Genomic DNA, 12,684 nt, shown 5'->3' on the forward strand with positions numbered 1-12,684 from the left:
AGGGGGAAGGGCCTTTACTTTCCCCCTGAGGGTAGGAAAATCATGATCGGGATAGCGGACGTAAAGCTATTGAACTTAGGTATGCTCTTTCCTTTTGTCGAAGTGGAATCGTAGAACAGAATGTGATACGATGAGATAGAATGCAATAGAAATAGAAACAAGGATAGCGAACGGGTTACCTACTCCTAAGGGTCAAAGCAAGCCCTTTAATTCAATTCTTTATTCTTACATTAAAATTCTTACATTAAAGAATGAATAAAATCTCCCCAAGTAGGATTCGAACCTACGACCAGTCAGTTAACAGCCGACCGCTCTACCACTGAGCTACTGAGGAACAAGGGGGGATTCGACCTCCTAGAGTTCAACTCCCGCTCTCAACCCATGAACAATATGAGTCCGAAGCTTCTTTCGTAACTCCCATAATTTCTTCGTAGTGGCTCCGTTCCATGCCTCATTTCATAGGGAAGCCCAAAGTGGCTCTATTTCATTCTATTTCACTTCCTAGCACTTCCTATCATTTAATATCCATCCCTTTGGTCTTATTGACATAAGAGATGTCATTTATAGTCTATCTCTTTCTATATATGGAAAGTCAAGAAATTCTCATCGAAACATCGAGAAATTGTGCATATAGAAAACTCTAAAGAAAGAAAAAAAGGAGACCCATGCCATGATTTTCAAATCTTTTCTATTTAGTAGTCTAAGTTTCTCGATGAGGATAATTAATTCGGTCGTTGTGGTCGGACTCTATTATGGATTTCTGACTACATTCTCCATAGGTCCCTCTTAGATCTTCTTTCTCCAATCTTGGATTAGGGAAGAAGGAGATATTCGCGACTACTGGCGATTTCATTATGGGGCAGCTCATGATCTTCATATCGATCTATTATCCACCTCTGTATCTATTCTTTCTTAGCTAAACAGGTGGAAGATCTATCCAATTTGGTTATATTATATCATGGACTCGAAAAACGGATCTGAATTTGACTGAAATGCACGATCTTCACAGGTATCACTTTTCACGATACCTAAAAGGTGGAATAGCGATTTTCGAACCATTTCCTATAAGAGAATGGTTTCCATTACTTTGAGAAATGGATTCTTATATCAAACTATAGCTATTGCATTAAAGAAGAAAAGAAACTAATAGAAGTCGAAGACGCGGAATGATAGTGAATAGAGAGAAAGATTCTTCTGATTTTCTTGTTTCTATCTACTAGACGCCGTAGAGAATTGAGAATTTTCATGTCTTTCAATTCTCGTACTCGTAATTGGAAAGTTATGGAAGGAGACCCATCATTTTGCAATGAAAACAACATATAAAACTCTGGACAATTTCGAAATCAGGCCAAGCGTCTTAATACATATGCAAAAAAATTCATTATTGGCCCACCATTGATTAGAAGATTTAGCTTGTATGAATCGCTATTGGTTTGATACGAATAATGACAATCGTTTCAGTATGTTAAGGATACAGATGTATCCACAATTCATTTAGAGTTACTTAATAGTCTATTTCTTATACCATATCTCTATCCCGTGAAATTCTCGAGCCAAAAGATGGATGCATATGCTGTGTTTCATTTTGCTAAATGATATCAATTAAATGGTGTATCAATTCCATAAATTGCATATAGCAATAAATAAATCAGCAAAATTCTTTCTAATATTTTAGATAGAAGAAACATTTCTTCTATCTAAAATATTAGAAAGAATGTACCCTTCTATCCAAATCCAATTTGCATCGATAAAATAAATCCAAATTCCAGTAGTAGATGAATAATTGCAAATTTGTGTGTGTACGAGATTAGAATAACTTCAAAATAACTGACATAATTTTGTATTTTTCCTGATCAGAAAAATACATGAAAAAGAAAGGAGGTAGAAAAATTTTTGGATTTATGGTTAAAGAAGAAAAAGAAGAAAACAGGGGTTCTGTTGAATTTCAAGTATTCAGTTTCACCAATAAGATACGGAGACTTGCTTCACATTTGGAATTACACAAAAAAGATTTTTCATCGGAAAGAGGTCTACGAAGACTTTTGGGAAAACGTCGACGTTTGCTGGCTTATTTGGCAAAGAAAAATAGAGTACGTTATAAGAAATTAATCGGTCAGTTGAATATTCGGGAGCAGTAATTTAATCGTTCAAATTTTTTTCTTGTTTTATTATTTTTTTAGTAGTCTTATAGTAGTCTTAGATTTTTCATTTTGATGAGCCTCGCTTTGAGGAATTCATGGAATAATCCATTTTCATGGAATAATGAATTAAGGAAGAAAGGATATGAGTCTACCGCTTACAAGAAAAGATCTCATGATAGTCAATATGGGCCCTCAACACCCATCAATGCATGGTGTTCTTCGACTGATCGTTACTCTCGATGGTGAGGATGTTATTGATTGTGAACCCATATTAGGGTATTTACACAGAGGAATGGAAAAAATCGCGGAAAACCGAACTATTATACAATACTTACCTTATGTAACAAGGTGGGATTATTTAGCTACTATGTTTACAGAAGCAATAACAGTAAATGCACCAGAATTCTTGGAGAATATTCAAATACCACAAAGAGCCAGCTATATTAGGGTAATTATGTTAGAATTAAGCCGGATAGCTTCTCACTTGCTATGGCTTGGACCTTTTATGGCGGATCTCGGCGCACAGACTCCTTTTTTCTATATTTTTAGAGAGAGAGAATTAATATATGATCTATTTGAAGCTGCTACAGGTATGCGAATGATGCACAATTACTTTCGCATCGGAGGAGTAGCCGCCGATCTACCTTATGGATGGATCGATAAATGTTTAGATTTCTGTGATTATTTTTTACGCGGAGTTGTTGAATATCAACAACTTATTACACAGAATCCAATTTTTTTAGAGCGAGTTGAAGGAGTAGGTTTTATTAGCGGAGAAGAAGCAGTAAATTGGGGCTTATCGGGACCGATGTTACGAGCTTCTGGAATACAATGGGATCATCGTAAAGTAGATCCTTATGAGTCTTACAACCAATTTGATTGGAAAGTCCAATGGCAAAAAGAAGGGGATTCGTTAGCTCGCTATTTAGTACGAATTGGTGAAATGAGGGAATCCATCAAAATAATTCAACAAGCTGTAGAAAAAATTCCTGGAGGACCTTATGAAAATTTAGAAGTCCGACGCTTTAAGAAAGAAAATAATTCTGAATGGAATGATTTTGAGTATAAATTTCTTGGTAAAAAACCTTCGCCCAATTTTGAATTGTCAAGACAAGAGCTTTATGTAAGAGTAGAAGCCCCAAAAGGTGAATTAGGGATTTATCTAGTAGGAGATGATAGCCTTTTCCCCTGGAGATGGAAAATCCGTCCACCCGGGTTTATTAATTTGCAAATTCTTCCTCAGCTAGTTAAAAAAATGAAATTGGCTGATATCATGACGATATTAGGTAGTATAGATATCATTATGGGGGAAGTTGATCGTTGAAATGATAATAGATAGGGTAGAGGTAGAAACTATCAATTCTTTTTCGAAATTGGAATTATTAAAAGAAGTCTATGGACTGATATCGATTCTACCCATTTTGACCCTCCTTTTGGGAATAACAATAGAGGTACTCGTAATTGTGTGGTTAGAAAGAGAAATATCTGCGTCGATACAACAACGTATTGGTCCTGAATATGCTGGCCCCCTGGGCCTGCTTCAAGCTATAGCAGATGGGACTAAGCTACTTTTTAAAGAAGATATTCTGCCATCCCGAGGAGATATTTCTTTATTTAGCATTGGACCCTCTATAGCAGTCATATCAGTTTTATTAAGTTTTTTAGTTATCCCTTTGGGATATCATTTTGTTTTAGCCGATCTTAGTATTGGTGTTTTTTTATGGATTGCCATTTCAAGTATAGCTCCTATTGGTCTTCTTATGGCAGGATATAGCTCAAATAATAAATATTCTTTTTCAGGCGGTCTACGAGCTGCTGCTCAATCCATTAGTTATGAAATACCATTAACTTTTTGTGTGCTAGCAATATCTCTACGTGTGATTCGTTAAAATAGATCTTTTTCCTATAAAATCCATTAACTATTTATATTCCTTTTCTTATTTAGTATTTGGGTTGGTAAGTTAAACTAGATAGCTATATGAGTGAAACAAAACAGCTTATAAATTTGTAGTAAAAAGAAAAAATCTCATTTCCTACGTACAAGAAAAAAGTGGAAGTAAACATAAGCAGTGTAAACTCTTTATCCCAAGGTTGATATTTTTTAATTAGTCATCATATCTTGAAGCGGCCAAGAATAAAGGATTCACGATATGGAATTCCATTACTAGAATACTCCTAGTTATTACTATAACTTAATAATCCATAAGAAGAATCCACCAAAAGTTAGTGAAGGGTTAGGAACACTAAAGTACATAAAGGATTAGTAATGGAAAATCTAAAACATTAGAGATTTTTGCCCATAAAAGGAATCATAATAAGGACTTGCAATTTGTAGAAATTATCAAGTAGTACTTTCTTCGGATTCCGATCCAGAGTATGTTCCCATTCACTTGTTAAGGAAATGGCTATCAAGAACGAATTAACCCTTTATCCATTTTTTCTTTTTAAATACCCCCTCCCTGGGGAAAGAAGAATAGTAAAAAAGATATGGAGTGCACTAGAAAAAATTTTCATTATTTCCTTCCTCTATCCATATTCATGCAGAATTGCTCATGAACTAATACCCAACTCTTTCCATTTATTAATTGAATTCCTATAACAAGTAACAAGTGTTTTATTCCAAGATTAAGTTATTACTGAACAAAGAAAAATTTTCATTATATTATAAAGGATGAGATCAATTCGGAAGCGCTTTTTCTTATTCTAGCAGACGGAATTCCTTTGGTCTAATTTAGGACTTTCAAATCTATTTTATTTTATCTAATTCTATCTACGCCCCCGGGGCTAGGAACAAAACAGTCCTTTCCTTTTTCTGATCATAGAGAAGCCGTATGAAGCTAAGGTTTCATGTACGGTTTTGAAATAGCGGTGGGAACTGTGATGTTATCACCGACTATGATTATCTAACAGTTCAAGTACAGTTGATATAGTTGAAGCACAGTCAAAATACGGTTTTTTTGGATGGAATATTTGGCGTCAGCCTATAGGTTTTCTGGTTTTTTTAATTTCTTCTTTGGCAGAATGTGAAAGATTACCCTTTGATTTACCAGAAGCGGAGGAAGAATTAGTAGCAGGTTACCAAACTGAATATTCCGGTATCAAATATGGTTTATTTTATCTTGTTTCTTACCTAAATTTATTAGTTTCTTCTTTATTTGTAACAGTTCTCTACTTGGGCGGGTGGAATTTATCTATTCCCTATATATCCTTTTTTGATTTTTTCCAAATGAATAAAGCAGTTGGAATTTTGGAAATGACAATGGGTATATTTATTACATTAACTAAAGCTTATTTATTTCTCTTCATTTCTATCACAATAAGATGGACTTTACCGAGGATGAGAATGGATCAGTTATTAAATCTTGGATGGAAATTTCTTTTACCTATTTCCCTGGGCAATCTCTTATTAACAACCTCTTCTCAACTTGTTTCACTATAAATAAGATAATACAATAATAGTAAGAATATTTTCAACACAAAAGCTCTCTCAAACAAGAGAAAGAAACATATCTTTTTCATAGATATTTAGAATGAATATGTTCCCTATGGTAACTGGGTTCATGAGTTATGGTCAACAAACAATACGTGCTACAAGGTACATAGGTCAAAGTTTCATAACTACCTTATCCCACACAAATCGTTTACCTATAACGATTCACTACCCTTATGAAAAATCAATTACACCAGAGCGTTTCCGAGGGCGAATCCACTTTGAATTTGATAAATGTATTGCTTGTGAAGTATGTGTTCGCGTATGTCCGATAGATTTACCCGTTGTGGATTGGAGATTTGAAAAGGATATTAAAAGAAAACAATTGCTTAATTATAGTATTGATTTCGGAGTTTGTATATTTTGTGGCAATTGTGTTGAGTACTGTCCAACAAGCTGTTTATCAATGACTGAAGAATATGAACTTTCTACCTATGATCGTCATGAATTGAATTACAATCAAATTGCTTTAAGTCGGTTACCAATCTCCATAATGGGAGATTACACAATTCAAACAATTAGGAATTCGTCTGAAAGTAAAATAAACAAAGAAAAATCTTCGAATTCAAGAACGATTACTGATTACTAAACTTTGATTTTGTCTTTCTGTTATAAAAATCTAATAATTCTTTATTAAACTTTAAAATTAAACTATAAAGAAAAACGAAAAACTACTGCTTATTGGAAATTATTTCTTATTTTAAATCAGACTAGATTTTCGTGATATAATATAATTTATAACTATAAGTTTATACACAAAAAAATACCCTAATCCTTTTTTCCTTCCTTGAATCCTTTAGTTTTAGTCAGTTCATGAAAAATTTTATACTATTAATTTCTTTTTATCCATAATGGATTTACCTGGACCAATACATGAGATTCTTATGCTATTTGGGGGATTTGTTCTTCTACTAGGGGGTCTAGGAGTAGTATTACTTACCAACCCCATTTATTCTGCCTTTTCGCTGGGATTAGTTCTTGTTTGTATATCCTTATTCTATTTTTTATTAAATTCCTACTTTGTAGCTGTCGCACAACTTCTTATTTATGTGGGAGCCATAAATGTCTTGATCATATTCGCTGTAATGTTCGTAAATGGCTCAGAATGGTCTAAAGATAAGAATTATTGGACTATTGGAGATGGGTTCACTTCACTCGTTTGTATAACTATTGTTTTTTCACTAATGACTACTATCCCAGATACGTCGTGGTATGGAATTCTTTGGACTACAAGATCAAACCAAATAGTAGAACAGGGTCTCATAAATAATGTTCAACAAATTGGAATTCATTTAGCAACCGATTTTTATCTTCCGTTTGAACTCATTTCCATAATTCTTCTAGTTTCTTTAATAGGTGCAATTACTATGGCTCGGCAATAAGAAAACTTAGAAAAAGTACAAATTATAAGAATTGCAAATCTAAAATAAATAACTAAAGAATCACAATTTTGATTTAGTAAAATCCATCTACTGCCAACAAATACCTCCTTTTTTTTTTTTTTTTTTTCTTTTGTTGTGTAATTGTTCTATTGTAATTAATTGAATCGGTTCAATTCTTGCCCTCATATTGAAATGAATCGAGATTGATAAGGAGTTAGTTAATGATGTTTGAGCATGTACTTTTTTTGAGTGTCTATTTATTTTCGATTGGTATCTATGGATTGATCACAAGCCGAAACATGGTTAGAGCTCTAATATGTCTTGAACTTATACTGAATTCAATTAATCTAAATCTCGTAACATTTTCTGATCTATTTGATAGTCGCCAATTAAAAGGAGATATTTTCGCAATTTTTGTTATAGCCCTTGCAGCTGCTGAAGCCGCTATTGGACTATCCATTCTTTCTTCCATCCATCGTAATAGGAAATCCACTCGTATCAATCAATCTAATTTATTGAATAATTAGACTTTTGAATAATTAGACATAGAATCCTCTAAACAAAGGCGCACATATTAAAATAAATAGAAATCAATACTATTTTCTTAGTATTATTTGAGAATATCCATTTTTTTTAGTAGATTATTGCATAGTATTCTTTTTCACTTAAATGAATTTTTGTATTTGTAATTCATTGATATTGCAATTTGAATATTGCAATAATTTATATTGAAAAGACGATAGCCAATTTATTGGCTAATTCGAATTCGTCTGTACAATTCGTAAAATTCTTTCTTATTTCTTATTTATTGTTGAAATCCAAAATTAAAGTCTCTTGGCTCTCTTCACGCTTTCTCACAAACAGATTAAAAAATAGATTTTTTTTTTTGAAGTTTGGATAAACCATTGCTTCGTCTGGTGTCTACAATACATATGACTCATTATAGTACTAATTTCATTTTTACCAGATCGAAAAATTTTATGTTGAAAAGAAAAATTTATAGATCCAATGTCACATTCCGTAAAAATTTACGATACATGTATAGGATGCACTCAATGTGTACGAGCTTGTCCAACAGATGTATTAGAAATGATACCCTGGGATGGATGTAAAGCCAAGCAAATTGCTTCCGCGCCGAGAACCGAAGATTGTGTGGGTTGTAAGAGATGTGAATCTGCCTGCCCGACAGATTTTTTAAGTGTCCGCGTTTATTTAGGGCCTGAAACAACACGTAGCATGGCTCTATCTTATTGATACGTTACAAAAAACTTCACTCGAATCGTCTGATTCCTCTTTACCGAAGAAGCCTGTGCTCGAAATAATCGAGCACGGGCTTTTCTGGTCAAAACGTATCTTGTCTTTATCACTTTATCATGAGTTATTTTCCTTGGTTAACAATACTTGTTGTTTTGCCGATATTTGCAGGTTCATTAATTTTCTTTTTACCTCATAAGGGAAACAAAGTCGTTAGGTGGTATACTATATCTATTTGTTTATTAGAATTCCTTCTAATGACTTATGCGTTCTGTTATCATTTCCAACTGGAGGATCCCTTAATCCAATTAAAGGAGGATTATAAATGGATAGATGTCTTCGATTTCCACTGGAGATTGGGAATCGATGGACTTTCATTAGGATCTATTTTATTGACAGGATTTATCACTACTTTAGCTACTTTAGCAGCTTGGCCAATTACACGGAATTCGCGATTATTCTATTTCCTGATGCTCGCAATGTATAGTGGTCAAATAGGATTATTTTCTTCGCGAGACCTTTTACTTTTTTTTATCATGTGGGAGTTAGAATTAATTCCTGTTTACTTACTTTTATCCATGTGGGGGGGGAAGAGGCGTCTATATTCAGCTACAAAGTTTATTTTGTATACTGCAGGCGGTTCCATTTTTTTCTTAATCGGAGTTCTGGGTATGGGCTTATATGGTTCCAACGAACCAGGATTAGATTTGGAAAGATTAATTAATCAATCATACCCTGCAACCTTGGAAATACTTTTATATTTTGGCTTCCTTATTGCTTATGCTGTCAAATTGCCGATTATACCCCTACATACGTGGTTACCAGATACCCATGGGGAAGCACATTATAGTACATGTATGCTTTTAGCGGGAATATTATTAAAGATGGGAGCATATGGATTGATTCGGATCAACATGGAATTGTTACCTCATGCTCATTATCTATTTTCGCCCTGGTTAGTAATAATAGGAGCGATCCAAATAATCTATGCAGCTTCAACTTCTCTTGGTCAACGAAATTTCAAAAAAAGAATAGCTTATTCCTCTGTATCTCACATGGGTTTCATAATTATAGGAATTGGTTCCATAACCAACATTGGACTCAATGGAGCTATTTTACAAATATTATCCCATGGATTTATTGGTGCTACACTTTTTTTCTTGGCAGGAACCGCTTCTGATAGAATGCGTCTTGTTTATCTCGAAGAACTGGGGGGAATATCTATCCCAATGCCTAAAATTTTTACCATGTTTAGTAGCTTTTCAATGGCTTCTCTTGCCTTACCAGGAATGAGTGGTTTTGTCGCAGAATTAGTAGTATTTTTTGGACTAATTACTAGTCCAAAATTTCTGTTAATGCCAAAAACACTAATTACTTTTGTAATGGCAATTGGAATGATATTAACTCCTATTTATTTATTATCTATGTTACGCCAGATGTTCTATGGATACAAGCTATTTAATGTTCCAAACGCAAATTTTGTGGATTCTGGACCACGAGAACTCTTTATTTTAATCTGTATCTTTTTACCAGTAATAGGAATTGGTATTTATCCAGATTTTGTTCTCTCCCTATCCGTTGACAGGGTAGAGGCTCTCTTATCCAATTATTATCCTAAATAGGTTTGCTTTTTTTTACTCGTCTGCTCTATTAATGCAGAAATAAGTAAAAAAGTATATAATGCAGAAATAAGTAAAAAAGTATAATTAGATCTATCTCGAATTTTTGAGAACCCTTTGATAAGGCGTTCAAGGGGTTCTCAAATAAAACATAAAAGTAAAAACCTTCATTTCATGAAGGTTTTATTTTATGTAATCATTTAGGTGTTAATGTAAACGAACCATAACTATGTAAGCCTATTCCTAATAGATTTATACCAAAATAACAAATCCAAATTATAAGAAATCCTATCAAAGCTATAAGTGCAGAATTCGTACCCTTCCAATTTGGATTTGTTCTACTATGTAAATAAATTGCGAATATGGTCCAAGTAATAAATGCCCAAGTTTCCTTAGGATCCCAATTCCAATAGGATCCCCAGGCCTCATTAGCCCATACTGCTCCACAAAGAATACCTACGGTTAAAAGGGTAAATCCTAGGCTAATGACACGATAACTCCAAGAATCCAAACGCTCCGTTAATTGATATTTGTAATAATTTGGAAATGAAGGGACAGAGGTTCTTTTTAAAGCACTTCTTTTTGCATAAAAATATTTAATATCACTAAAGAAAAATGTTTTATTTAAAACATTTTTTTTCTTTTTAGAAAAGAAATGGAAATTATTTCGAAATCTAATGATTAGAATAGCGGCAGATAATAAGGATCCGCACAAAAGAGTTGCATAGCTTAATAACATCATACTGACATGCATCATTAACCACTGAGATTGTAGAGCAGGTACTAGTATCGTGGATTGATGCATTTCAGTTAAAAGACCCGATGTGGCAAAGCCTTGCGTTAAAATAGTACTTGGCGTAGTTATTGTGCTTAAATCATTTTTAGAGTTCTGTATTTTAGGAATGGTATGAAGAATATACAGGGCCCATGAAAGGAAGATCAATGACTCATATAAATTACTTAATGGAAAATGTCCCGAGGAAGCCCAACGAGAAACTAAGAATCCTGTTATAGAGAAAAAAGTAACTATCATTCCTTTTTCTGACGAATCGCGTAATCCTCCAAGTTCACGAACTAATAAGGTTATAAAATGAATCGTAATCACAATTGAAATCGTTGAGAAAGAGATATGAGTTAGTATATGTTCTAAAGTTGCAAATAGCATAAGGGGAAGGTCCCATTACAAAATTGTAAATTTCGAATTGATTTCTAATCTATTGTATTCTTTTTCAAGAATGCCGCCACTCGGATTCGAACCGAGATGCTTGAGCACTGCTTCCTAAGAGCAGCGTGTCTACCAATTTCACCATGGCGGCTAACTTCAAATAATAGGTAACTTAAAAGAATAATAGCTATTATCTTGGGAATCGTCGATATTGGGAAAGTCCATAAAATTTAGGAACATTAGAGTTTTCATTAAAATAGACTTCGTTTGGTAGTATCGTTTCCATTTTTTTTTTTTACAATAAACTCTTGCTTTGCCCAATAGAAACACAAACACTGCTTGAAAGAGTTGGAACTTCTTTTTTCTAACTTGCAATTATAGAACTAATTTTTTCTATTAATTTCCCCTTTACATTTTGAAAATTCTTTCAATACAATGAAAAAAATCCAAAAGGGTTTCTATTTAATGATGAAATTAAAATAAAATGGATAAATAGAAAAGGCTTTTTGGATTTTTTAAAAATTTCTAGAATGAAAGTCTTTATGCTCTTATTAATAAGATTTACTAACCTTATGATTTTGGAGAAGATAGGTGGAAGTTGTAAGTCCTATTGTAAGAATACTCCACTTTTCATAATTTTCCTAATAGAATATGAGGATTCTATTAGGAAAATTATGAAAAGTTCATTGATAGGAAAAGAATACTTAGCACACAGTATACCAAACAAAACTTTTTTTTTCTTGTATATATAAGATAAGAGGGGTTTTTTGTTCTAAGAATATTGTACCGAGTAATTCGACACATAAAAGTACATTCAAAGAAGAATCCAAATTATTAAATAATTGGAATTCTTTTTTGATAAGTCAATTCATATTATTCCAAAATCTTATTATTTGTTTGTTGCCCAGAAAAACCCTTTGGTTTTGGATGCTCATTACCGCTCGAAAATGATCTTGATTTTACTAAAGAATAAGATTGTACTATGGAAAAATAAGTCTTTTTCTTCCAAATATTTTTACGAATACGCTTTTTTGACATTGAAGTACGTTTTTTTGGAACTGCCATTCAAAAAGGAAATTACTTTTTTCTAGTTGTATGTGAAAGACATCTATTGCTGCAAATCAATCCTTCTTTCTTCTTTTTATTAGTATTTATACTTAGATACTGAAAGATACTTAAATTTTGAATTATTTTTTACTTCATTTTGTCTAATGCGGATAAGACAACAAGAATTTTTTAACATTTTTTCTTTATATATTTTATACTTTTTTTTTAATAATATAGAATATATAGAAGGGTTTCTCATTTAAATCTATTTATATCTATTTATATATCAAGTATACTCCATATATAGATATATGGTATGGAAGCCTATCCCCCATATAAGATAAGACGGGGGGATAAAAAGAAGGGAAAATGAAAATAGTTAATTAAGTTCAGAATGGTATTCCATAAAGGAAAGGAATTCCAATCAAAACAAAAAATACTGAGTCTCTTAAACAAGACATTCTAAAACTTAGGTAATTTATAGTCATTAGAATTTTAGTTCTATATGAAGTAAGGACTATTCGATAATTTCTTATAAACATAGGTTTTCATTGGAATTCACTCAATCAGTTAATTATGGAACAAG

General features: G+C 32.8%; 2 non-coding genes across 2 annotated transcripts; both read right to left on the minus strand.

The window, feature by feature from the left end:
• Positions 1-262: 262 nt before the first annotated feature.
• On the minus strand, positions 263-334 carry TRNAN-GUU (transfer RNA asparagine (anticodon GUU)). Its single transcript has one exon. It is a non-coding gene; the product is annotated as a tRNA-Asn (tRNA).
• Positions 335-11,122: 10,788 nt separating this feature from the next.
• Positions 11,123-11,202, minus strand: TRNAL-UAG (transfer RNA leucine (anticodon UAG)). The gene has a single exon. It is a non-coding gene; the product is annotated as a tRNA-Leu (tRNA).
• Positions 11,203-12,684: the final 1,482 nt, after the last annotated feature.

The sequence above is a fragment of the Triticum urartu genome, unplaced genomic scaffold, assembly GCF_056163025.1.
Source record: "Triticum urartu cultivar PI428250 unplaced genomic scaffold, HENAU_Tu73 scaffold2, whole genome shotgun sequence".
NCBI classification, from domain to species: domain Eukaryota; kingdom Viridiplantae; phylum Streptophyta; class Magnoliopsida; order Poales; family Poaceae; genus Triticum; species Triticum urartu.